General features: G+C 39.2%; 1 protein-coding gene across 2 annotated transcripts in view; it reads right to left on the minus strand.

Annotated features, from left to right (window-relative positions):
• Window positions 1-6,750, minus strand: part of lrfn1 (leucine rich repeat and fibronectin type III domain containing 1) — a 132,198-nt gene extending 125,448 nt beyond the window's left edge. For both annotated transcript variants that reach the window (XM_027138705.2, XM_047820236.1), the window contains exon 1: window positions 5,727-6,750. The gene's annotated coding sequence lies outside the window, so the exon portion shown is untranslated. The remainder of the gene's footprint in view (window positions 1-5,726) is intronic.
• Window positions 6,751-27,805: the final 21,055 nt, after the last annotated feature.

A 27,805-nucleotide genomic window follows, 5' to 3' on the forward strand; every position in this document is an offset into this window, starting at 1 on the left:
CCGTAGAAACGATAACGCATTAATACAAACTTGTGATGTGAGAGCCGACCAATCAGAACGCAGAATTCAGCGCTGTGGGATAATCAGAAGGCCACTAACAGCAAACTGTGTTACTGAAAGCTTTCGCACACAAAACAATCGTATCTTTTATATCAGAGACTTTCTTTACGTTTCCTCAAAGTGATTATGTGAACTAGCGGTGCTAAAAACACAGAGACCTGATTCATGACCTAAAATAATCATGCTGTTCCAAGAAACCTTACAAAACCAAGACACACTGCATTAGAAAACATGTCGGATTGTGTGTGTGTGTGTGTGTGTGTGTGTGTGTGTGTGTGTGTGTGTGTGTGTGTGTGTGTGTGTGGGTGCAGAAACACACGGGTCGCCACCTTTTAGCGCACCAGTCTGCTGTCTGCATTTAGTGACACAGCTAACACTCCTGAGTCTGACGTTACTCTCTCTATCACACACACACACACACACACACACACACACACACACACACACACACACACACACACACACACACACACACACACTGACTCAGCTCTCAAGGAAGTGCAAATTGATTTACACTCACATGTTCAGACACCATAAACACGCGCAGATTAAAAATAATAATGATGATAATAATAATGTCACTCTTCCAGTTTCCTTTCTATTTCCTGCTTACCTCGAAAAACGCATCCCTAATAATCTCTCTCGTCAAATATATGCTCGCTGGCCACATTATTAGGAACACCTGCACCCATGTATTATCCAGCTGGCTGATTGTGTGATGGCAGATCGGGGTCAAGAGCTCCAGCTAATAGTTCACATCCACCATCAAAATGTGGATAAAAATCTCTTGGGATTTACACACAGACACACACACACACACACACAAAGACAAACACAGACACACACACAAAGACAAACACAGACACACACACACAAAGACAAACACAGACACACAGACACACACACACACACACAAAGACAAACACAGACACATGCACAAAGACAAACACACACACACACAAAGACAAACACAGACACATGCACAAAGACAAACACACACACAAAGACAAACACAGACACATGCACAAAGACAAACACACACACAAAGACAAACACAGACACATGCACAAAGACAAACACACACACAAAGACAAACACACACACACACACACACACAAAGACAAACACAGACACACACACACAAAGACAAACACAGAAACACACACACACAGACACACACACACGCACAGACACACACACAGACACACACACACAGACACACACACACAGACACACAAACACACACACAGACACACACACAGACACACACACTCACACACACACACACACACACACACACACAGACACACACACAGACATACACAGACACACAGACAGACACAAACACACACACACAGACACACACACAGACACACACACACACACACACACACACACACAGACACACACACACACACACAGACACACACAAACACACACAGACACACACACACACACTCACACACACAGACACACACACACAGACACACACACACACACAGACACACACACAGACATACACAGACAGACAGACACACAGACAGACAGACAGACAGACACACACACACACACACACACACACACACACACACACACACACACACACACACACACACAGACACACATACACACACACACACACTCACAAATATATCCAGTTCTGCAGGTAAGCTACAACAGCAGAAGACCACACTTCTGTCACCCAAACAACATGTCTTCCACTGCTGCAGTCCATTCATCTGCTTTTTGAGATGCTTATCTTCTCGGCGTGGATGTAAACAGCGGTGATCTGAGTTAACGGAGCGTCTGTGTGCGGTGACGGGTTGTGATTGACGTCGAATACAGTATAATAATATAATATATAAAATATTCAGCCCATTGTGGTTAGACTTTTACATTATTAGGATTATACACCAAAATTTCAAGCTTTCTGGTGAAAGATAGAAATGAAAAACAGCTATTATTTTGTGACCATATGATCAAAAGTTTTCGTCAAGTGTGGATCTGATGATGCGAGAGATTCTCAGAAAAGTATCACATCCTCATAACATCCAGGATTAATTTAGTGCTAATCTACAATCCAAGCTCGAACACTGAGGTCTATCGAGATTAATAACAGCCTCCTGACTCGAGATCTCTTCTAAACTTCTTTATCTCTGTCCTGGATTGTTTGTCTATGTTTTTGTCTGAACACTGATCTCTGGTTCTGACCCTATTCTGTCTGTCCCGATTAGCTCCGAGTCTCATATCCAGCTACACCGGTTCGAGAAAGAAAAGAGAGGAAAAAATCATCAGCAGCGTGCCCTTTACACAGCAGATGAAAAAAACAAATCATGTTTTCAGGTGGCACTCGGCTGGAATCCCTGCTACGAGCTGTCGGAGCGCTAAATCTCTCCTCCCAGGTGATGTGAAACAAACGCAACGAAAGCTAGCAAACCGAGATCGATGCCAAGTCGTGCTAGTGCTTTGTTTGTTGTTTTGCTACAGTACACACAGTCAAGTCCGTATCTCAAACGTTTTGTGAATGCGTCTATCCGGTTCTCGTGATGTTTTACTGCATGTGCTGATGAGATGGAATCCGACTTTCCCAAAAGCTTCTAGTTAAACGGTCTAGCGCGCATTACAATAAAGCTCGCTCTCGATCTCGATCTCTTTCTCTCTCTTACACACACTTTAACAAAACATCAATATCATGATTAATTGGGTCACGATAAGCAATTCTGAAATATTCTCATTATTTTTATTACATAATTAAAACATTATTTAAAATATATATATATATGTGTGTGTGTGTACAATGTCACCGTGACGACTGCTTTTGCAACCGGTGTTGGAGCAAAATTTTGGATCTTTCTAACCAATCGGATTGTGTGGGCGGGAACTAACTGCCATATCCCAGACAGCTCAGCGGGAAAGACTGATAAAGTGGCACGTGGTGATTTCACACGGCTGATATTGATATCGGTGTGTCGGCCGTCTGATATCACTCCCATGACTCGTGCTGCGCCGTTGCAGGACGGCGGAGGATGAAAGAAATCAATAGTGCGCAGAGAAAAGATGATAGTAATGCATGAGGTAATGCAAAACACTGTCGATATCAATACTGTGCAGCACCGATACGTTATTTTAGCATGCTGGCTGAACGCTACGCCGCGTAAGAATTTGCCCCTTACACAAACTAATACTGAAGTGGAAGGGGGGGGGAAAGCAATATACTGTACAGTTTGCATAAATATTCACAAAGGAACATTGTGCTTGCATCAGTCCTTCTTTCTTTATTTCCTATGAAACCTTTGAGTTTGTTCTGGTCCCGCTTGTTACCGTCAGAATTTCAATAATATGTTGCATGAAGTGAGAGTGAAGCATGGTGGTGGAAGCACCATGTAGACTTTACTGTTTTTGTCACTTGGATCTCAGACTAATCCCCTCTGTATAAAATATAGTATGAGTATGGGATATTCATTCATTCATTCATTCATTCATTCATTCATTTTCTACCGCTTATCCGAACTTCTCAGGTCACGGGGAGCCTGTGCCTATCTCAGGCGTCATCGAGCATCGAGGCAGGATACAGTACACCCTGTACACACTGTCATTCACACACACTCACACACTACAGACAATTTCCCAGAGATGCCAATCAACTTACCATGCATGTCTTTGGACCGGGGGAGGAAACCGGAGTACCCGGAGGAAACCCCCGAGGCACGGGGAGAACATGCAAACTCCACACACACAAGGCGGAGGCACATTATGGATAAATAGCAATAAATGTAAATAAATCTACATAATCTAATGTTCTGTAAATCTGCTTTGAGACAATGTGCAATAACTTACACGCTATACAAATTCAAATGAATTGAAGTGAACCCCTCACAAGAGCTTTTGGAGATCACCATGTCAAAGTTGTCAATATTTCCTGCTCCACATCAACACATCAGCTTGGAGAACATACAGTTCACTTGCCTCCTAATATATCCAACCAACCCCCTGAGAGATGCCCCCTTAACGAGATAATCAATGTTATTCACTTCACCGGTTAGTTCTTTTAATTTGTATATATATATATATATCACCACTAGGTTATCTGTAGCTGCCCCACGAGGTCGCCTTCTTAGTGCTGGATCCTAGACAAGAGTTGTAGCACAAATATCTCCCAAACTTTATTAGTGCTTGTTATTACATTTATTATTAGGCATTGCAGCCTAAGCCAAGCTACAAAAAAAAATTTTAAACAATGTGTGATTTTTTCTGTGCTGGCAACATCATACTGAAAATCATACAGCTCAAATCTGGCTTAAATCAGCTAATCCAGATAAACACTGCATGCCATCTCATCTGTGCGCCTGCGAGCTCCCAACATGGCGACAACAAAACTCTGCTACTGAACCGCTATTGACGTGTGTGCTGGAGGAGTCTGAAGGGAATTAGGTGCTTGTGGGTAAATGACGTTTTCTTGTACAGCTTCAGGATCAATGCTGTTACGCGTCTCTCAGATGAAACCGTCAACCAAATCCTCCTGTCTGAATTAGCACGCTCTCAGAAATAAAGGCACCCTTGTGGCTCGAGTTCTAAGTATTAAATAAATTCACCATGACTGATTCGATTCTGTATTTAAAAATGAGACGGATTTACTTTCGAGACAGGAAGTGACGATGTGCTGACGTGCTCGTAGAGCCAACAGCGTTCGATCTCTACACACCTGGTCGATCTAAACAAACCTAACAGTGAGCTGGCTAAACTTTTACCCTGACACAAACTCCGCCCACTTCTAAGCGCCAGAAATTTTACAGTTCTGTTAGAAAAGTGCATGAAGATGTACAGCCAAGAACACAACAAACTGCTAATGAGCTGATAGTGTAGAGCAAGACACACAAATTTCTGCATAATGCATGTTATTATTACACTAAAGTTTTTAATAAAAGCAACAACACAGTCATTCTTTTTCCCCTGCACACATTCACTCGTGTTCACGCCATTTTCTTTCCGGATAAGATTCCAGAGGTGTGCCTGAGACATGCTGAGTGTTCGGGATTATATTTCCAAGGTCAGCTCGGCGTGCACATGATGAGAGTTAGGGAGCAGAGCACCACCCTGTGATGCTCCGGTCTAATACGGTAATCAACCCTCTGAGAAGGTGAACAATTTATATCTCTTGCAGCGATTCTGCCATTCAGAACCTGATTTACTGTGAGCACCAGAAAGTGGGGGGGGAGGAGAGGGAAAGAGAGAGGGGGGAGAGAGAGAGAGAGAGAGAGAGAGAGAGAGAGAGAGAGAGAGAGAGAGAGAGAGAGGGAGAGAGAGCTCTGTGCTAAAACATGCAGACAAGAGGATAAAGGTATTTCATAATAATAATAATAATAATAATAATAATAATAATAATAATAATAATAATAATAATAATAAAACAACAACAAAGGTTTTTACCATTCAAAATAGATAGATAGATAGATAGATAGATAGATAGATAGATAGATAGATAGATAGATATTAGAGCCGTTCAACAAAGCTACTGATAGCTCAAAAATGTTGGCACCCTTCAAAAACGATATCTAGAGATGCAAAACTCCTGGTACACGCTAAGCGATGCACGGTTAGATAGACAGACCAAAAACTATTGGCACCCTTCACTATGTAGGTAGATGGACAGACAGAACGCGACTCACCTCTCCAGGCCGGTCTCGCGCTGAAGTTCCGTCCTCCTCCTCCTCCTCCTCCTCCTTCTCCACCCCTGGTGTTGATCTGTAGTAATTATTTTCCAAACAGAACGGGATCGCATCAATCAGGAGGATTAAAAATAGGCAGGCGCACAAATCCCGCTCGAGTTCTCCACCGCAGAGACGCAGAAATGCGCACCGGATCTCCGCCTCGTCTCGCAGGAGACTTCTAAACTCGTAACGGAGAGATGGAGGGATGCATTTCCTTCTGCATTCAAAAAAAAAAAACACACACACACAATAAAAAAACAACCAGCGCTCCTTAATCCAGCATCCTTAATCGATCCTCATCAGTGTGGAGAAAAATAAAGCGATCCAGTGATACCGAGACGAGACAGCGGTGTGTGTGTGCGTATGTGCGCGCGCGCGTGTGTGTGTGCGTGTGTGTGTGTGTGTGTGTGTGTGTGTGTGTGTGTGTGTGTGTGAGAGCCAAATCCAAAAACCAAAAGCACCAGAACGGTCCGTGTGCAGCGCGAGACTATGAAACGGATGTGCTCGAGCGATTCTGCGGTGGTCTACAGCAGGATAAACTCCGTGCACGCGGGAGAAACTGCGCAGATGCGCATCCGAACACGCGCGTGCCGTCGCCCTCCGCTCTCCGCCCGTCATCCCTCGCGCTCCATCCTCGTGTATTCCCGTGGACACAGACGGCAGGACGACTCTGCTCTTTTTTATTTATTACTATTATTACAAAAATATTTATATAAAAATATTTTATTCCTATGTATGTATTTAGTTATTTATTCATTTTGTTCTTCTTCTCCCAGATAAATGCGATCCGTGCACGCACGCCCGCCCGCACGCGCCAAGCTCAGAGTCGTCTCTTCTTCTTTTTTTCTTTTATGGAAATGTTTTCTTCTTCTCTTTTCTCTTCATTCCTCTCCGTGCAGCTCTTCCCGAGCACGGATACTGGAGCCGAACATCGCGCGCGCACTCACGGACGCGCATCTCTTGTCGTGCCCCAAAGGGATGATGCGCGTTCACGTGCGCGACACCGAGAGGGGGTGGGGGGGGTAGGAGGACGTGATTCTGGTATGGACCGAGGTTTGATAAAACAAAGTTAATTGCGCGTGCACGCTGTCATCCTATAAGATGTTACTTGTTCATATACCGTGTGTTCATTTCTTACTGCAGGAGGCCCATAAACTAGGTGTTAATTTATCACCGGAAGTAGTCATTAACCCGTTAATTAGCTTCCTGTTAGAAGGTCAGACTCATTCCCCAGTCTCACAGCTATAATCTGTCTGTTTGATAATAATGAAAATTCTGCACTCCAAACCGTCATGTCACTAAAGTCTGTCTGTCTGTCTGTCTAAGTATTTGTCTGTCTGTTTACCTGTCTGTCTGCTTGTGTGTTTAACTGTCCTGCGGTCTGTCTGTTTTCTTATCTGTCTGCATGTTTGTGTAACTCTTGTGACTCTTTTTCTGTTGGTATGTCTGTCTAGTTCTGTCTGGCTGTTTAAATGTCTGTTGTTTCTTTATTTAACTGTCTGTCTGTCTACCTGTTGGTATGTCTGTCTGTCTGTTGGTATGTCTGTCTGTCTGTCTGTCTGTTTGTGTGTTTAACTGTCTCTGTCTGTCTGTTTTCTTATCTGTCTGCATATCTGTGTAATCTACTGTCTGCTCAACTGTCTGTCTGTCTGTCTGTTTTTCAGTCTGACTCTTTTTTTTTGTCTGTTTGTCTGTCTAGTTCTCTGTCTGGCTGCTTAACTGTCTGTGTTTTTGTCCTGTCTAGCTGTTTAAATGTCTGTTGTTTCTTTATTTAACTGTCTGTCTGTCTGTCTGTCTGTCTGTCTGTCTGTCTGTCTGTCTGTCTGTCTAACCCTGTCTTTTTTCTAATGTAACTCTAGAATTAGAAGTTAAAATAAAGGTTCTTCTTTGGATAGTTTAGGTTGGTTTGTTCCCTTAAAGCGTTCTGTTTGGAGCTCTTTCTGAAAAGAAATCTCACAGATTTACAGTTTCACTTACAATCTATAACTCTTTAACCTGAGGGACAAACAAACCCCTTATTACATTCTGGGTGGAACTTTTTTCTTTCCAACTTCCTTCCTTTCCCTCCCTTGAAGGGTGCAAATAATATCTCTCTCTCTCTCTCTCTCTCTCTCTCTCTCTCTCTCTCTCTCTCTCTCTCTCTCTCTCTCTCTCTCTCTCTCTCTCTCTCTCTCATGAAATGGTACAAAAAGGATTTAAAAAAAAGAATCATGATAAAACGGTACTGTGAGGAACCTGCAGTGATGTTCTGCAGTGATGTTCTGCAGTGATGTTCTGCAGTGATGTTCTGTGCATAACATTTTCAGAAGAATTCTTGTGGATACAATTTACAGACCGACAGACAGAAACACAGACAGACAGACAGACAGACAGACAGACAAGGGGTTCTGATGGCAGTGTGTCAGTGTGTGAGTGATGTAGTCAGTGAAGTAAAGTGCAGTTTGGAGGAAACACACTGTGCCTCTGAGATTTTCCTTTCCTCTGCCTGCTTTATTAGCACACACACACACACACACACACACACACACACACACACACACACACACACACACACACACACACAGCTGTGCAGCTGAGCTTTTACTGCATGCAGATCTGTGACTGATTGCTTTGCTGTTGAACTGCCACAATACACATGTAACACACACACACACACACACACACACACACACACACACACACACACACACACAAATAAGCTGTCTGGTCTTGTGTTTTTTGGATGGAGCATGATCTCATAAAAATGATAGATGGATGATCAGATGATGGATGATGGAACTCTGTAACGGAGGGAGGGGTGTGGCTGGAGCTTGATAACCCCACCCCAAATATGTCTCTTTTAATGTATCTTTTTATAGTAATAAAGGTAAAAACAAATCTGAACTATTATCATTTTTAACTGAAACTTGTGTATTATGGTTTCATATTCTGTTTGGAAATTCTGATTTTATTGAAATTATTTTCTAATCAATAAAAGAATCAGCTGAATTTTTTTCTTTAATAATCAGTGTTCTTGATGTTTAACAACAGGGGAGCCATTACTTTGTCACAGGAAGGATGAAGTGTTATTTGTGTCACAAGCATGGGCCTCTACACCAGATGGTTATACTGTACCAGTGACAGTTACAACAGTGATGAGTACTCCAGTAAAGGTTACACCATTGAGGGTAACACCAGTGATTGTTAGCCCAGTCAAGTTTACCCCAGTGAGAGTTACCCCAGTGAAAGTTACACCATTGAAGGTTACACCAGTGATAGTTAACCCAATGATGGTTACCCTAGGGAAAGTTACACCAGTGACCGTTACGCTAATGGCAGTTACCCCAGTGAACGTTACACAAGTGATAATTACACCAGTCAAAGATAACCCAATGATGGTTACCCCAGGGAACATTACATCAGTGACGTTTTCACCAGTGATGGTTACCCCAGAGAACATTACACCAGTGACGATTACACCAATGGCGGTTACACCAATAGCAGTTAACACAGTGAATGTTACACCAGTGGCGGTTCACCATTGAAGGATACACCAGTGATAGTTAACCCAATGATTGTTACACCATGGAATTTTACACCAGTGATGGTTACACCAGTAATGGTTACACCGGTGATGGTTACGCCAATGGTGGTTAGCCCAGTGAACATTACAGCAGTGACGGTTACACCAGTGACGGATACCACAGTGAATGTTAAACCAGTGATGGTTATGCCAGTGGAGGTTACACAAGTGACTGCTACCCCAGTGGCATTTACACTAATGACTGTTACACCAGTGATAATTAACCCAATGATCGTTACCACAGAGAATCTTACACCAGTGATTGTTACACCAATGATGTTTACCCCAGAGAACATTACATTAGTGATGGTTACACCAATGGTGGTTAGCCCAGTGAACATTACAGCAGTGACAGTTACACCAATGACGGTTACCACAGTGAATCTTACACTAGTGAAGGTTACCCCAGTGATGGATTCTGTCAGCGACACAGGGATAAAAACAGACCCAAATGCAGGATAGCGTAAAATAAAAGGGTTTATTAACTAATAACACAAAACAGGGACACAGACTAGGACACAAGACGACACAGGACGAGGACAAGGATTGTATAACCAAGGCATGGTTATATACACATGACAATTAAACACATGAGGAACAGGTGTGCAGAGACGTGGAGGAAGAGACAAGGGCAGGACAGACACGTGACACAGAAACAAAAGCACGTGGCCAAAGTCCGGGCAGAGTCCTGACAGTTACGCCAGTGAAGGTTACACCAGTGACAGTTACCCCAGTGACCATTACCCCAGTGACATTTACACCAATGATGGCTACACCAGTAACTGATTTCCATTAAAGCATTATTTTCCAAAATGTGGCGCATCCTGAACATTTACCCACTATGTAGTAGTGCACAAGCCCTCACATTATCTACTCAATAGCATTTAAATCCCTTGTAATGTAAATGAAAAAAAATCATTTGACTCAGTGACCAGTCCATGCGCATGCAATTATTACCAACAAAGTGCTATCATACAAGCTAAGTGAAAAATTGACTGTATATTGTTTATACTGTAATTATTGCTCTAATGTCACGCATACGTTTGTAATCAGGTTGCATGAAACATTCACTCCATCTCATTAGGTAGAAATCTTAACCGGAATTTCTTCAATATTGTCAGCCAGTGCAGGAAAATTTCATTTCCATCGTATTATCTCTGATTGTGAGTCATGAGCCGTATTTATCCAGGAGACACACACTGTACAGGATATACAACAACCTGTTGAGAAGGAAATGAAAGAATTTATAGCAGTGTATTTTTTTTAATGCTTTTAATAATACAAATAAAAAAAATTGATAAAGCAGAAGTGGGTGTGGCCTAATCAACAATTAGTTGTTAGCTGCTGTTGTTGTTGTTGTTACATGTATTATATTTAAATGTATTCCATTTGACAAACGCATTTATCCAGAGCTACTAACTCTATTAATGCTTCGATACTGGTTTAGTAGGTCACTGATACCTCAGGACTAGTTAGTTAGGGGTTTAGTCCTTGTTTAAAGGCAGATATTAATTCAGTTTGGACACCTAGGAGAAGTTTGTTCAACCAACCAGGTGCCAAAACAGAACCGAGTCTTGATGTGTACTTTTTGTGTTCCCTAAGAGAAGGTGGGACCAGTCGAGCAGTGCTGGTGGATCTGGGGGAGCGGGGAGTGAGTTTTTGGCTTAGTAGCCAAGCATCAGTGTTTTAAATCTACATGATTCCAGTGGAGAAAGCAGAGCAATGGAGTGGTACAGTATGTAAGAACTTTGTAGAACATTCTGGATCATTTGCAGAAGTCAAAAGGTGCTCGGAAGTAGAGCGACAAAGACCTAGTTTCATTAGTCCAGTCTTCAGGTCCTGAACAAGCACCTGAAACAGAAATGCACAAATCATTCTGATATTCGAAAGTCTAGAGGCAAAAGGCAAAGCTGTTTGTCCACGGCTTCTTCAAGGTTGTGTGCAGTGACCGTAGGTGAGAACATTGAGTCGTCCAGGGAGACAGGAAGATCCTGACATGGCGACGATTCACCTGGGATGAACAGATCGATTTTGCTGGCACTATATTTCAGCTGCCATCCATGATGACTGTCGTTGCTATTAAATATGAACCACTCCTCCACACCTCCTCCACACCTCCAACACCTCCTCCTCGACACACACACACACACACACAGATATATATATATATATATATATATATATATATATATACACACAAACTTCAAGTTTACGGCTTAATACAGTAATTCAGAAGAAGGTTTAGGTTTCTTGTGCTGGAGGTTTTATTTGAATATTCATCAATGAGAAAATTGACAAACCTCATCACAAGGTTCATACACAGATGCAGCAAACACGTAACAACGAGTTAGACAACAACATCCAGGAAGTGAGTGTATATGAGTGTGTGTGTGTGTGTGTGTGTGTGTGTGTGTGTGTGTGTGTGTGTGTGTGTCTCAGAGAGACTTGTGTTGGTGGTATGGATGCAGAGAGTTTTATAGTCAGTTTTATGGAGTCAGATATTAAGGAAGGATGAATGGATGGATGGATGGATGGATGGATGGATGAATGGATGGATGGATGGATGGATGGATGGATGGATGGATGGATGAACAAACACCGCATTCTCACGTTAATTAATTTTTTTCATGTTTATGATTCTACACACTACACTGACAAATAATTTTTTCCAGTTTCACTTAACTTTAGAATTGTAATTCTGAATTATTTGTTTCTTTCGTATCGCCGCAGGAACTGTACTGTAATCTAGAGCCCCGCTTTCACTCGTTTCCTGCCTGCTGTTCTGCCATTGAGCAGGAATTCACTTGACTCACGGAAAAGCAGGCCTAAAAATAAGTCGCATTTACATTTCATACACATTTTTTTTAAAGCTACAGCATCTATACACAGGAGGACTAACGCATCTGGGTCATGCGTCGCTGAAAATGAGTTAATGACTTCACAGAGCACTTCATCTGAATAGCTATTATAGCTCACGAACACTTACGTGTCGTGTGTTTATTCCAGACTGTTCCGGGAAGCTAACGGGACGGAAATGCAGAGCCGAGATTAACGCAGGGTTCAGAGAAAATGAGCCACAATGACTGACTCCCACTGAGAATTGATTAAAATGAATTAATATATTTATTTCACCTACTGGAGCACGGTGGCTTAGTGGTTAGCACGTTCGCCTCACACCTCCAGGGTTGGGGGTTCGATTCCCGCCTCCGCCTTGTGTGTGTGGAGTTTGCATGTTCTCCCCGTGCCTCGGGGGTTTCCTCCGGGTACTCCGGTTTCCTCCCCCGGTCCAAAGACATGCATGGTAGGTTGATTGGCATCTCTGGAAAATTCTCCGTAGTGTGTGAGTGTGTGAGTGTATGAGAGTGTGTGTGTGCTCTGTGATGGGTTGGCACTCCGTCCAGGGTGTATCCTGCCTCGATGCCCGATGACGCCTGAGATAGGCACAGGCTCCCCGTGACCCGAGAAGTTCGGATAAGCGGTAGAAAATGAATGAATGAATGAATTTCATCTAACAGGGTGAAACATGTGGAAGTGGAACATTACACACATACAGTAACGCTCCTAAAGAGTGAAGATAAAGAGAAAGAAGAATATTTAACCAGTGTAATCTATCCATATGGAATGTTTACACATTGGTGGGGAAAAAAGGGATGGGTTCATTTATTAACACAGCTAACAGAAGGAAAAGTAACGTTATCATAAACAAAAAAAAAATCTGAAATCATCACAATTTACTGAAAAACGCACTTACCATGAATATGATATGAGTTTTTTTTCCCCACCAATCAGAAGCAGTAACTCAGAGGTGGGGAAAAAAATAGTGCCTGAGGGTAAGTGTATGGTAAATGCCCACTCGTTTAAGCTCTGTTTCTTCTTTAGTAGTCCAACATTTCAAGAAAATAATCTACATTTTTAGGAAACCTGGCGAAGCCGATTAGAAGGTGAGGCGTTTAACCAGCGCTGAGGCTGACGGGAGGTAATTAGGAGGTATTTTCAGGGTGGAACCAGAGCGAGTGAGGGCCAATTACGAGAAAAAGCCCCGAGGAGTCTCCGAGGCAAGTATACTCAAACTGACCGATAGACTAAATCACCAGGGGAAATCAGCAAGAGTGGGAAGAGTGCGACCAAAAAGCTAAACTCTACACACACACACACACACACACACACACACACACACACACACACACACACACACACACACACACACACACACACACACTTCTGTGCTTTTCTATAATAAAACACTAACACTGTTTTTTGGGCTTCTACAAAAGCAACTTCTTTAAACACAGATGGAGTTCACGGGTGATAATTAACAACTAGAGCCAGGCCAGTACACATCATCTGCTCCTCTTGGAGGAAAAAAAAAAGAGAAAAAAGAAAAAAAAAGAAAAAATGGCACAAAAACACTAAAGATGTCAGAAATGTGGAACATTATATAAATAATATATTTAGTCCCAGCAGCACTAATTACACAGTAAGAGACTCGTGCTGTGTTCGACTGAAGGATAAAGCACATCATGGGCCCGAAATCCCACTCAGGATCTCCTCAACCACGAGTTCAGTAAGTGACGTGACTTTCCTTTTAAACACGTTCTGCACACATACTGTAAATGTAAAACGAAAAATGGACTCGCTAGATTGTTGCTAGGAGACATCCCTGATTTTTTGATTTTTTGATTTGTTTGTTTGTATTTTATGTTGAATATGTATTCAGGAAAAGTCACAGTCAGCTGATTAATTCAGATTATTCAAATCACCTGTGTGTACTTCACACTTCCGAAGTTGAAGCATCCTGGTAAAAAAATAAATAAATAAAAAAATTTTAACATAAAAACAAGACTAATATGGTGAAAAATTAATAATACGAATTTATAATTCATTCATTCATTCATTCATTCATTCATTCATTCATTCATTCATTCATTTTCTACCGCTTATCCGATCTTCTCGGGTCACGGGGAGCCTGTGCCTATCTCAGGCGTCTACGGGCATCGAGGCAGGATGCACCCTGGACGGAGTGCCAACCCATCACAGGGCACACACACACTCTCATTCACTCACACACTCACACACTACGGACAATTTTCCAGAGATGCCAATCAACCTACCATGCATGTCTTTGAACCGGGGGAGGAAACCGGAGTACCCGGAGGAAACCCCCGAGGCACGGGGAGAACATGCAAACACAGACACACCCCCCCCCCCCATTATAATTTGACATTTAAAAATGTCCTAAATGGAAAATAAAAATAAATGAATCCAAATTTTTTACGCACTAAATGGACAACATTTAACTGAACAAATTATCTCTATTAAATATGTATGAATTTAATATTATCCCAAATTGGCATGCCATCCAAAACAAAGTTTACAATTTTTTTTAATTTTTTTTTTACAATTTTCCACACTACAGTTGTGTCCATAAATATTGGCACCCTCTAGGGAGATTCTATATGCAAGCAATAATTCATATTCCGAGCTTCAGCCTTCATTCTTTACCGTTAATTCTTATTTCTAATCATTCTTTATATTTTATTTGATTTTTGTGTTTACTTTTTGCAAATCCCTGCTTTCAAATTTATTGGCACACCCACATTCTCAAGGTTTTTTTTTTTTCATCTTAAACACAGAAATACAAGTAGAGTTTTATAAGATATAAGGAATAAGGTTTTATTCAGTGTTCATTCTTCATCTTGACACGTTGGTTGTTTAGCTATAACAGTATGACACACAGTGGGTTGTTTCTTACCTGGACAGCAGCTCCATCCAAAATAAAATGACATTTTTATTTACATAAAATGACATTTTATTTTAGAGAGTCTTGTCAAGTGAAACAAGCTGCAGCTGTATGGTGTGAAAAATACAAACAGATGGTTGAGGTCAATGAGACAGAACTTTAACCAAGTAATGAATGTGACGCGTCACGATGGCGAACGCAGCGAATCAGCGTGAATCGAATTAAACCGTCACATGAGCACATCCCACAGCTTACACCGGTCTGACTCTCAGTGTGAGAACAAATGTGACATCTTACACAAAATCCTCAGCTGCTTTTTTATTTCTAAAAGTTTAAAACGCTTTGAGACAAAAAAAAAACACACACACAAAGTTTCTGTTCCCTGAAAGTTTACAAATGAGATCATTTAAAAAGCAAATGAAAAAAAGAACAAACTTTTTATACCTTTGTTATTAGAAAAGTCTTTTATCTGTCTGTGCTCTTGGTCTGGGGTGTACACACACACACACACACACACACACACACACACACACACACACACACACACACACACACACACACACACACACACTTTCCAATATATGTATTCTGCTTTTTACCCCGTAACTCAATTTAAAGCTCGATTTTTTTAATAATGTGTACAAAACCAGAGGGGTGTGCAGAGAAGAGAGAGGTAGAAGAAGAGAGATAGAGAGAGAAAGAGTACAGCACAAACAGATAGGCAAAGAGAAAGAGAGAGAGACAGAGAGAGAGAGAGAGAGAGAGAGAGAGAGAGAGAGAGAGAGAGAGAGAGAGAGAGAGAGAGAGAGAGAGAGAGAGAGGAGGAACAGAAATAAAGATAGAAAGGAAAAGAATTGCTATCAGACGGGAGAAATCTCGACTGCTGCCATGGCAACAGTGCATTCACAAGAATTTTGATGAAGAGAGAGAGAGAGAGAGAGAGAGAGAGAGAGAGAGAGAGAGAGAGAGAGAGAGAGAGAGACGGCTGATGACAAGGAAGACAATTTGTTACCCCATTCACACAAGGAAGCAAGTCTGATTGCACTGGAGAGTGAACACACACACACATGCACACACACACACACACACACACACACACACACACACACACACACACACACACACACACACACACACACACACACACACACACACACACACACACACACACACACACACAGCAGGAGGGATTGAGGATGCTGAGAGAGTAAATAAGCAAAAAAATCACAGTGCGATTAGAAATAAAACCGGTTTACAGGATGAGTGTGCAAAAGTAAGGGCACTTGAGGAAGTGTGTACGTGTGATTCAGGGTACTGCAGCAGTGCACACGTTTGTTTGTCCCTTGCTATTTCATATTCTTCTTCTCACCCCATTCCCTTCCTTTCTCTTCTTTCCCCTGTTCTCTCATTTCCATCTCTCTTCCCTATCCTGTTTTTACATTTCCAGAATTATTTTCCTTTAGTAAAGTATAAGATTCAATTTTAATTTAATTTACATTTAATAACAAATCAATTAAATCACATAATATTTTATTGCACATAAATATATATATTATATATAATTATTTTCTACAGATTTCTAGGTTCTCTCGGTGCCAATATTTTTTTGAAAGCAGTCTTTTTTGCGGCGCTTATAAAATATGTTAGGATTACTAAAACAACTAAACAAAGACACAAAATAATAATAATAATAATAATAATAATAATAATAATAATAATAATAATAATAATAATAAGAAGAAGAAGAAGAAGAAGAAGAAGAAGAAGAAGAAGAAGATATAAATAAACATTTATAATACTAATAAAATAATAATAAAACATTATCATCTGCATAATATTTGATTAAGCTATTAAAAAACATATATTTATTTGTTTTTTTGTTTTTTTATTTTTTTAAATAAATGTTTATGAATAAAGTAGCTAAATAAATAAATAAACAAACAAACAAAAGAAAAAAAACCCAAACAAACAAACAACCAAATAAATAAATATCTTCTGAGTGCATATATAGCTGCAGTGAAGTAAAAGACATATATTTTATATTTTTTATATATTATTTACTCTCTCTCTGTCTTACTAAGCTTTACTGAAGATAAGGTTAAACCTTCACATTAACCGACATTGTGAAATTAGACCCAAGTATCTTATTAATGAGATATAATCTGACTTCACAAGCGAGATATTACAATGCTGTTTGTTCAGAAGGATCGTGTTAATCACGTTCCACTTAAACCAAAGCAGCTAAAGCTCCACCTAATTGTTCTTTATTTTTAGTCACATGACCTCCACTAATGATGAAGTGGATCATCTCTCTCGTGCATTTAAAACGACGGCTTCTGATTATGAAAGCTTTAGCATCTGTCTAGAAGATGTTTTCTTTTCAGTGGCAACTAATCAACTAAACTGAAACTAATCTGATGCAGGGCACAAGGCAGGGCAAGGCCGCCATGTTTTTATGTCTGTTTACTCATTGTTCAGTAGACTTGAAGCCGACGATGCTGTAAATAGCCTTGTTTGCTTGTTGCTTATAGATTTTATGCTTGTTATTAAACGTCTAGCACCTGATGGACCGAGCTAATAATTACATGATTTACTGCACTGATTAGTTCCACACCTCCGACCACCACTTTCTAGATACCGAGCTGTCAATCATTTCTAAAAGAACAGCTAGAGGAGAGTGTGTTCAGTTTAGAGCTTCAGAAAGCACACAGTTGATGTTTAGGATCTTTTAATTTTTTTTACTGAATACTGAATATGTAAATTGTATGTGTTTTATATGTTTTGCATATAAAGACTCATTAACTGCTACATTCAAGTTTGAGTCAATTTTTGTTTGCAAAATTTGACTGCAAATTATTATATTTCATATATAATAGATATAATTTGTTTTATGTTTTATCGATTTCTATTTCTTCTCAGTCTTTGATTATTGTGGCGCTTAAAATAATGTCAGGTTTATGAATGTGTACGCAACTAAACAATGGCACAAAAAACAATCATTATTATTATTATTATTATTAATAATAATAATAATAATAATAATAATAATAATAATAATAATAAAAAATTATATATGAATACTTTTAAGAGTAAATAATAATACATACAGTAGAAATAAAAATAAATAATATTAATAAAATAATATATTATCATACGAATATCTGTCTGTTTGATGAAATCCATTCAAATACATATATTTATTTTGTTTTGTTTTTGTTTGTTTCTATATATTTTTAATAATAAAAGTATGAAAGTATACTTAACTAAACCATGGCACAAAAAATAGTAATGTATAAATAATATTACGAAAAAAATATATCTAGAAATATAAAGAAATCATTTCTAGCGATAAAAACGAAGCAAATAATAATATATTATACGTAAATTGTATGGTGTTTTGCAAATAACGACTCATTAACTGCTATATTCACATTTCCTGGGGAAAAGGTTTCCTGGGGTTTTTGATGCCAAAGCTATCTTACAGCACATGTGTTTAATTTTAGTCACATGACCTCTAATAATGAGGAAGTGGATCATCTCTTTCTCGTGCATCTGATTGTGAAGGGTTTGTAATGTTTATGTATGACTGATGGAAGGAGTCTGTAGTGTCAGAGCTTTGTAACAGTCTGAGGTGAAGCTGTACAGTACCTCTGTCTCTCCAGCTGAATCTAAAGCTGGACATTTTCTGACGTCTTCAGGACAGAAGGGTTTACACTTCTGTGTAGTTTTTTTTTTTTTTTTTTGTGGTAACAAATTTCATTATTAATCAGTGAAACAATTGTACATGTTTGTGTCCATGTGCAATTTGTATATGTGTGTGTGTGTGTGTGTAATATGAACACGTGTGTATCTGTATGTGTGTTTGTGTATGTGTGTCTGTATACATTATGTGTAATTTGTGTACATATGTTTATCTGTATGTGTGTGTGTAATGTGTACGTGTGTGTGTCTGTGTGTATAACTTGTGTACATGTGTGTCTGTATGTGTGTGTGTAATTTGTGTATGTGTGTTTCTGTACATGTATCTTTATATGTGTAATTTGTGTACGTGTGTGTCTGTGTGTAAATTGTGTACGTGTGTTTGTACGTGTGTGTAATTTTTGTACGTGTGTGTGTGTAATTTGTGTACATGTGTGTGTGTCTGTGTGTGTAATTTGTGTACGTGTGTGTGTCTGTGTGTGTAATTTGTGTACGTGTGTGTGATTTGTGTACATGTGTTTGTCTGTATGTGTGTGTAATGTGTACGTGTGTATCTGTGTGTGTAATTAGTGTACATGTGTGTCTGTATATTGTAATTTGTGTACGAGTGTGTCTGTATTTGAGTGTGCAAATTATGTAAGTGTGTGTCTGAATGTGTGTGTAATTTGTGTATGTGTGTGTCTGAATGTGTGTGTAATTTGTGTATGTGTGTGTCTGAATGTGTGTGTAATTTGTGTATGTGTGTGTCTGAATGTGTGTGTAATTTGTGTATGTGTGTGTCTGAATGTGTGTGTAATTTGTGTATGTGTGTGTCTGAATGTGTGTGTAATTTGTGTACGTGTGTGTAATTTGTGTACATGTGTGTAATTTGTGTACAGTATGTGTGTACGTGTGTGTAATTTGTGTACGTGTGTGTAATTTGTGTACAGTATGTGTGTACGTGTGTGTAATTTGTGTACGTGTGTGTGATTTGTGTACAGTATGTGTGTACGTGTGTGTAATTTGTGTACACGTGTGTGCCTTAGGTGTATGTATGTGTGTCTGTATGTGTGTATAATTTGTGTATGTGTGTGTCTGTACAGTATGTGTGTGTAATTTGTGTATGTATGTGTCTGTACAGTATGTGTGTAATTTGTGTATGTGTGTGTCTGTACAGTATGTGTGTGTGTAATTTGTGTATGTGTGTGTCTGTACAGTATGTGTGTGTGTAATTTGTGTATGTGTGTGTCTGTACAGTATGTGTGTAATTTGTGTATGTATGTGTCTGTACAGTATGTGTATGTAATTTGTGTATGTGTGTGTGTCTGTACAGTATGTGTGTAATTTGTGTATGTGTGTCTGTACAGTATGTGTGTAATTTGTGTATGTGTGTGTCTGTACAGTATGTGTGTATAATTTGTGTATGTGTGTGTCTGTACAGTATGTGTGTATAATTTGTGTATGTGTGTGTCTGTACAGTATGTGTGTGTAATTTGTGTATGTGTGTGTCTGTACAGTATGTGTGTATAATTTGTGTATGTGTGTGTCTGTACAGTATGTGTGTGTAATTTGTGTATGTGTGTGTCTGTACAGTATGTGTGTATAATTTGTGTATGTGTGTGTCTGTACAGTATGTGTGTGTAATTTGTGTATGTGTGTGTCTGTACAGTATGTGTGTAATTTGTGTATGTGTGTCTGTACAGTATGTGTGTAATTTGTGTATGTGTGTCTGTACAGTATGTGTATGTAATTTGTGTATGTGTGTGTCTGTACAGTATGTGTGTGTGTAATTTGTGTATGTGTGTGTCTGTACAGTATGTGTGTGTGTAATTTGTGTATGTGTGTGTCTGTACAGTATGTGTGTGTGTAATGTGTGTATGTATGTGTCTGTACAGTATGTGTGTAATTTGTGTATGTGTGTGTCTGTACAGTATGTGTGTAATTTGTGTATGTGTGTGTCTGTACAGTATGTGTGTGTGTAATTTGTGTATGTGTGTGTCTGTACAGTATGTGTGTGTGTAATTTGTGTATGTGTGTGTCTGTACAGTATGTGTGTGTGTAATTTGTGTATGTGTGTGTCTGTACAGTATGTGTGTGTGTAATTTGTGTATGTGTGTGTCTGTACAGTATGTGTGTGTGTAATTTGTGTGTGTGTGTGTCTGTACAGTATGTGTGTAATTTGTGTATGTATGTGTCTGTACAGTATGTGTGTAATTTGTGTATGTGTGTGTCTGTACAGTATGTGTGTGTGTAATTTGTGTATGTGTGTGTGTCTGTACAGTATGTGTGTGTGTAATTTGTGTATGTGTGTGTCTGTACAGTATGTGTGTAATTTGTGTATGTGTGTGTCTGTACAGTATGTGTGTGTAATTTGTGTATGTATGTGTCTGTATGTGTGTGTAATTTGTGTATGTGTGTGTCTGTATGTGTGTGTAATTTGTGTACGTGTGTGTCTATGTGTGTGTGTGTAATTTGTGTATGTGTGTGTCTGTATGTGTGTAATTTGTGTATGTGTGTGTCTGTGTGTGTGTGTAATTTGTGTATGTGTGTGTCTGTGTGTGTGTAATTTGTGTATGTGTGTGTCTGTACAGTATGTGTGTGTAATTTGTCTATGTGTGTGTGTAATTTGTGTATGTGTGTGTCTGTACAGTATGTGTGTGTCTGTACAGTATGTGTGTGTCTGTATGTGTGTAATTTGTGTATGTGTGTGTCTGTATGTGTGTAATTTGTGTATGTGTGTGTCTGTGTGTGTGTGTAATTTGTGTATGTGTGTGTCTGTGTGTGTGTAATTTGTGTATGTGTGTGTCTGTGTGTGTGTAATTTGTGTATGTGTGTGTCTGTACAGTATATGTGTGCAATTTGTGTATGTGTGTGTCTGTATGTGTGTGTAATTTGTGTATGTGTGTCTGTACAGTATGTGTGTGTAATTTGTGTATTTGTGTATAATTTGTGTATGTGTGTGTCTGTACAGTATGTGTGTGTAATTTGTGTATGTGTGTCTGTATGTGTGTGTAATTTGTGTATGTGTGTGTCTGTACAGTATGTGTGTGTAATTTGTGTATTTGTGTATAATTTGTGTATGTGTGTGTCTGTACAGTATGTGTGTGTAATTTGTGTATGTGTGTGTTTGTATGTGTGTGTAATTTGTGTATTTGTGTATAATTTGTGTATGTGTGTGTCTGTACAGTATGTGTGTGTAATTTGTGTATGTGTGTGTCTGTATGTGTGTGTAATTTGTGTATGTGTGTGTCTGTACAGTATGTGTGTGTAATTTGTGTATTTGTGTATAATTTGTGTATGTGTGTGTCTGTACAGTATGTGTGTGTAATTTGTGTATGTGTGTGTCTGTACAGTATGTGTGTGTAATTTGTGTATGTGTGTGTAATTTGTGTACACGTGTGTGTGTCTATGTGTGTGTGTAATTTGTGTACACGTGTGTGTGTCTATGTGTGTGTAATATGTGTATGTGTGTCTGTACAGTGTGTGTGTAATTTGTGTATGTGTGTGTCTATGTGTGTGTGTAATTTGTGTACACGTGTGTATGTCTATGTGTGTGTCTGTACAGTATGTATGTCTGTAATTTGTGTACGTGTGTGTCTATATGTGTGTGTAATATGTGTATGTGTGTGTCTGTATGTGTTTGTAATTTGTGTATGTGTGTGTATGTGTGTAAATTGTGTGTGTGTGTGTGTGTGTGTGTGTAATATGTGTACGTGTGTGTGTCTATGTGTGTGTGTAATATGTGTACGTGTGTGTGTCTATGTGTGTGTGTAATATGTGTACGTGTGTGTGTCTATGTGTGTGTGTAATATGTGTTCGTGTGTGTGTCTATGTGTGTGTAATATATGTGTGTGTGTGTGTCTATGTGTGTGTGTAATATGTGTACATGTGTGTGTCTATGTGTGTGTAATATGTGTACGTGTGTGTGTCTATGTGTGTGTGTAATATGTGTGTGTGTGTGTGTCTATGTGTGTGTGTAATATGTGTACGTGTGTGTGTCTATGTGTGTGTGTAATATGTGTACGTGTGTGTGTCTATGTGTGTGTGTAATATGTGTACGTGTGTGTGTCTATGTGTGTGTGTAATATGTGTACGTGTGTGTGTCTATGTGTGTGTGTAATATGTGTACGTGTGTGTGTCTATGTGTGTGTGTAATATGTGTACGTGTGTGTGTCTATGTGTGTGTGTAATATGTGTACGTGTGTGTGTCTATGTGTGTGTGTAATATGTGTACGTGTGTGTGTCTATGTGTGTGTGTAATATGTGTACGTGTGTGTGTCTATGTGTGTGTGTAATATGTGTACGTGTGTGTGTCTATGTGTGTGTGTAATATGTGTACGTGTGTGTGTCTATGTGTGTGTGTAATATGTGTACGTGTGTGTGTCTATGTGTGTGTGTAATATGTGTACGTGTGTGTGTCTATGTGTGTGTGTAATATGTGTACGTGTGTGTGTCTATGTGTGTGTGTAATATGTGTACGTGTGTGTGTCTATGTGTGTGTGTAATATGTGTACGTGTGTGTGTCTATGTGTGTGTGTAATATGTGTACGTGTGTGTGTCTATGTGTGTGTGTAATATGTGTACGTGTGTGTGTGTCTATGTGTGTGTGTAATATGTGTGTGTGTGTGTCTATGTGTGTGTGTAATATGTGTACGTGTGTGTGTCTATGTGTGTGTGTAATATGTGTACACGTGTGTGTCTATGTGTGTGTGTAATATGTGTACGTGTGTGTGTCTATGTGTGTGTGTAATATGTGTACGTGTGTGTGTCTATGTGTGTGTGTAATATGTGTGCGTGTGTGTGTCTATGTGTGTGTAATATGTGTACGTGTGTGTGTCTATGTGTGTGTGTAATATGTGTACGTGTGTGTGTCTATGTGTGTGTAATATGTGTACGTGTGTGTGTCTATGTGTGTGTGTGTAATACGTGTGTGTCTGTATGTGTGTGTGTAATATGTGTACGTGTGTGTGTCTATGTGTGTGTGTAATATGTGTACGTGTGTGTGTCTATGTGTGTGTGTAATATGTGTACGTGTGTGTGTCTATGTGTGTGTGTAATATGTGTGTGTGTGTGTCGTTCATCAGATTTCTGTTTCGTTTCGTTTCAGGGGTTTGTTTTGTGACGCTTGTCTGTGTTTGAAGACGTTTTGTGTGCTGCTGATGTCTGCTGTGTCGAGCTGACAGCGACGTGACTCTGTGCTCTCAGCAGAAGTGTTTATGAGGGTTCCGTCCTATAAGCCGTGTACATACAGATGTGTGGAGTCGTTGGTGTGTAGATCACAGCTTCCAGATGCCTCATCATATTACTGTAGAAATATGAACCCCAGACCTGCAGAGTCACACCGGGGTTCTTTGTGAGTCAGGTGCAGATGGGTTGTTCTTGTTTTTATCCATGGTTACACTTCAGCACGGCGAGTTTGTCTCTGAAAATGCGCGAAAACTTGCTTGTGTAGATCCCGAGAGTTTGAAGCAGATCTTTTCTGACGGGTGATTTCAATTTCACGTGAAGTGACAGAAACAACACCGAAACTCATATTTCATCACACACTGCTGCAACTAATGGAGACACACAACCTGCATGTGTGTGTGTGTGTGTGTGTGTGTGTGTGTGTGTGTGTGTGTGTGTGTGTGTGTGTGTGTGTGTGTGTGTGTGTGAGAGAGGAAAGGAAAATTGTATCGCTCATGAAAATAGATGGATTTCATTGCTTTATGAATCACTTTAAAAAAAAAATATATAGTGACATTTCCTGTTAGTTTGCTACAAGAAAATATAACAAATTGAGATAAAACAGTTTACAATTTATAATATAAAAAATGATATAAAAAGAAAAATCCTTGAGGCCATCCTTAAAAATATTTTGGTTTGCAGTAACAGTAGAAAAAAAAAGAAAAAAAAGGGTCGGTTGGTAAGTCTATTTTTTTTTTTTCAAGTTTCAATGTAAAAAAAAAAAAGTACAAGTTTGGTGATGGTGATTACGTAGGTACTGTATGACTTTAAAAAAATTAGCATATCGTGACGTCACGGACTGGGTCTTCAACCCGTAAGTAAGTAAGTAATTAAGTAAAGTTTATTTATATAGCACCTTTCACAGATAAAATCACAAAGTGCTTTATAAAATACAACAATACAACTTAAATGTACAATAAAACAAAGTAAAAAGAGAAATTTTTAGAGACGATAAAACTTCAACTCTAAAATAATAACCATAAAATCCCAGTCAGCTCAAAGCTCGTCTAAATAAAGCCCTATTCGGACGGGACTAGTTTTACGTGGGGACGTGGAGTAATGCAATTTTATCTCAGGACGTCTGTAATATTAATTGGCCAATTCGCACGGGACAAGACATCTCAGTAAAACTAGCAGAAGTGGGAGGGGTAACTCGCTTTACGCACCACAGTAACCTCCTTGTCGTCATGTGCGTATGACGTTGCTTCCTGTTATCACGTGCGCAAACAGACAACTTGGCGCCTCCATGCTTGCAAAACTCGCCAAAAACTACTTTTAAACAGTAAATGACGGAATTTTACCGTACATATTTACAGCGGGTCTATTCGGACGGGATTAGTATTACCTGAGGTCATTTTTCCGGAACTTTTTACAGAAGGTAAAAGTCGCCGTAATCTTTACTGACATTGACAGTAATGATTACCGAGATGGCACATTCGGACGGGAATAAAATCACAGAGAAGCTCTGGTAATAATTACTTTAACCCCCACGTCCCCACGTAAAATTAGTCCAGTCCGAATAGTGCTTAAGAGTGTCTTCAGTTTGCTTTTTAAAGGAATCAGCAGAATGGGCCACACGCAGAGACAGGGGCAACGTGTTCCACAGTCTGGGGGCCACAGACTGAAAAGAAAGATCCCCCTGAGTTTTAAAATGGGTTTTAGGGACCACAAGCAGATTTGGACCTGATGACCTCAATGCTCTCGAAGAGCTACAGTATAAGGAGTCAACAGGTCAAACATGTACTCAGGAGCATTCCCATGAAGGGCTCTATAAGTGAGGACCAAAATTTTAAAATCAATTCTATATTTGATTGGTAACCAGTGAAGAGAGTATAAAACTGGCGTGATGTGGGATCTTTTGCTGGTTCCAGTTAAAAGCCTCGCTGCTGAATTCTGAACAATCTGAAGACGATTTACAACCCGTGCCTTCGGGCGCATCATTACAAACCTTATTTTGATGCTGGACACAGTTTTTCCAGAACTTCGTGCCAAGTTAAAGCGGTGTCGAGCTGTTTTAATGATTTTTTTAGATGTATTATGGTCCCAGAACCCGTATGAACGGTGACCGCGAACATTTTGTTTACTGACGAGTAAAAAAAAAAAAATTTCCTAAAGCAAATTTACAACCGGCAAGTCGGTCGGACTTAAAGCAAAAATAATAATAATAATAATTTTAGTCGGCCCTAAATTGACAGCGTCGGTCAGCTTACGGCAAACAAGACTATTTTTAAGGATGGCCTGAGGGAACAATGATCAGTTCAAATGTTAGCAAAATTGTTCATTGAGGTATAAAAATGTTGGCTGTAGAAACTATATTTAATTAGCTATTGTTATGAAATGGCATAATAACGATTTGATGAATAATGATTTCATATATTAGAACGTAAAAGGTGAAATAAAACCTTAAAAAAATTACAAATAAACTTAGCGACTTAGCACCAGCTTAGCATGTGGACCTGTTCACTGGTGGTGTCAACGTGGGCGGAGTTTCATTTATTAAAGCAGGATATAAGACATAATGACAGGATTGTAAATAAACACATACAAAAAAAATCTAAATAAATGAATAATTTATGAAAAAAAGAAATTTATCAAGATACCCAAGATATGGTTCAAGTAAGAATTTGTGTGTATTTACAAAATGTTTATACAGTATATTGTATAACATAATGATAGACTTATAATAAAAAAAAATTAATGTACCACTTGTGGAATTAAGGGGTCAACATAAGGAAAAATGGGCAACTTATTCATAAAATAAGTAGTAACATTAATTAATTAATTAAGTTATTTATTCATTCATTCATTTTCTACCACTTATCCAAACTTCTTGGGTCACGGGGAACCTGTGCCTATCTCAGGTGTCATTGGGCATCAAGGCAGGATACACCCTGGACGGAGTGCCAACCCATCGCAGGGCACACACACACTTAAGTAGTAACAATTTGTTATTTTTGCTATTTTCTTATTTCAATAAAATAATTTAAATATAAATGTTGTGCAAAAAGTACAAATTGAAGGAAAGCACATTAAATTAAGTCCCATTTAATAAAGTCCCACTTAATAAACCAATAAAATAAATAAATAAACAAACAAAACAAACAAACAAACAAAAACAAACAAACAAATAAATAAATGATCCTTTTCATGAAGGATAAAAGTAAACAAAAAAAAAATCTATTTCCCCCTTTTTGTACAGATCATTCAATTCCTTTTTACTGACAATTATTTTCATTTCTATTCTATTCTTTTTTTACTAGATTAGCTTTGTGTATTTTTGTGACACGGACCGTCGTAAAACATTTCGCTGCATGCGTATGGTTGCGTATTTTTCTAATAATTGCGTGAACTGAATTTGAGGTGCTACAATGAAAGGAGTCTATTTTAAAATTTAGAATAGAATTTACTGAGTCATTTTCTGCGAATGTTTCTCCTCTTTCTTTATGCTTTAGTGATGGAGAGTATTGATTACTTTTCTGTGACGTGTTTTATAATTAAATACACTACCAGGTCTTTCAGCAAAGCACACAAGGTGAAAGATCAGAACTATACCGAGATTCCTGAAGAAACACAAGTCTCTGGTTAGATTTCGCTCCCTCTCCTAGAAGAGGTTTGTGTCTGAGAAGAAACTTCGCCGTCAAAGCTGCTGCTGTTGTAGCGTCAAAACCTCAGGAAACTCTGGACTCCCGGCAGAGTTCATTAAAAAAACACCTTTAGCCCAGTGCTGGACGAGGATGTGTTAGCTGGACTTCATTACAAGCTGGATGATGGTTCTTCACCTTTGAGGTGATTCTTCTTTTTCTTTTGTTTCCATCCTGAGGCTCGGTAAAA

Source organism: Tachysurus fulvidraco, chromosome 11, assembly GCF_022655615.1.
Source record: "Tachysurus fulvidraco isolate hzauxx_2018 chromosome 11, HZAU_PFXX_2.0, whole genome shotgun sequence".
In the NCBI taxonomy this organism is placed as follows: Eukaryota; Metazoa; Chordata; class Actinopteri; order Siluriformes; family Bagridae; genus Tachysurus; species Tachysurus fulvidraco.